We start from the raw sequence: 1074 nt of genomic DNA, 5'->3' as shown, positions 1-1074 counted from the left end.
ATCAGTCACAACTGCCATCCTGAGGCCAAGTAGAACTAAATGGTCTCAAAATTATTTCACAACTTGTTGCTACCACCTTTCCACAGTGGGGCTTGTCTAGCTGGAGATTATCTAGAATCAAACATTAATTCACTTTAGGCTGGTCATGGTGGCTCATGCCTGTAATCCCAGCACTTTGGAAGACCGAGGCAGGAGGATCACTTGAGGCCAGGAGTTCAAGACAACCTGGGCAACAAGCGAGACCCCCATCGCTACCAAAAAAAAAAAAGTAAGCACATCATAGAATTCTAAGAATTGAAGTAACCCTGTAACATTTAATTCATGGCAAATATATAAAGGAAGCTATTATTATTATCATCACCCAACAGTGTGTGTGTACGTGAAAAATGTCTTTTTTTACTAACACATGGCTGAGTGAATGCAGTTTGTTTGCGGGATGAAATATTTAAATAAGAAGCCACTCAACTCTTCCTTTTGAACTTGGAGTCATTCTCTGGAGTGTAATTCCCAGTGCAAAGCATCACATCAACCTTATCAATCGACTGTGATGTCAACGACAGCCACTGCACCAGACCAGCCCTCCTCTGTGGGATTAAGAACTATCATGTGGACCGCCTCACTGGGACAATGCACTGCATTAGGATCTATCCCTTACGATGGCTCAGGGTTTTCAGTCTCTAAGGCACGTTATCTTACCTAAACTTCCTAACAACCCTGTGAGAGAGGCTGAACATCTGCTTTCATCTCATGTTACAGATGAGAAAACAAAGGTCCACAGAGGTCAATGACTTGCCTAAGGTGACCTGGCACAGAAAGTTGTGTGGCAGAAGGGGAACCTCGGTTTCCTAACTTCTGGTTAAGTGCCCTCCTAGGATAGGAGAAATGAATGACTCCTGCTACTCCAGCCACCACTTCCACCAATTAACCACTAATAAAAATGTAAAAATCAGTATGCCAGCAGTAGTCCCTGTTGCAAACATTAGGACCTTTCTTGTATCGCAGATTACGGAAAACATTCCCTCTCTTTTGTTGTAGCTGTTGTTGTTTGGTGTTTGGGTTTTTGTTGTTGTTGTT

This window comes from Colobus angolensis, unplaced genomic scaffold (assembly GCF_000951035.1).
Source record: "Colobus angolensis palliatus isolate OR3802 unplaced genomic scaffold, Cang.pa_1.0 Scaffold238, whole genome shotgun sequence".
Taxonomy (NCBI): Eukaryota; Metazoa; Chordata; class Mammalia; order Primates; family Cercopithecidae; genus Colobus; species Colobus angolensis.
This window is presented reverse-complemented; position numbering follows the sequence as displayed.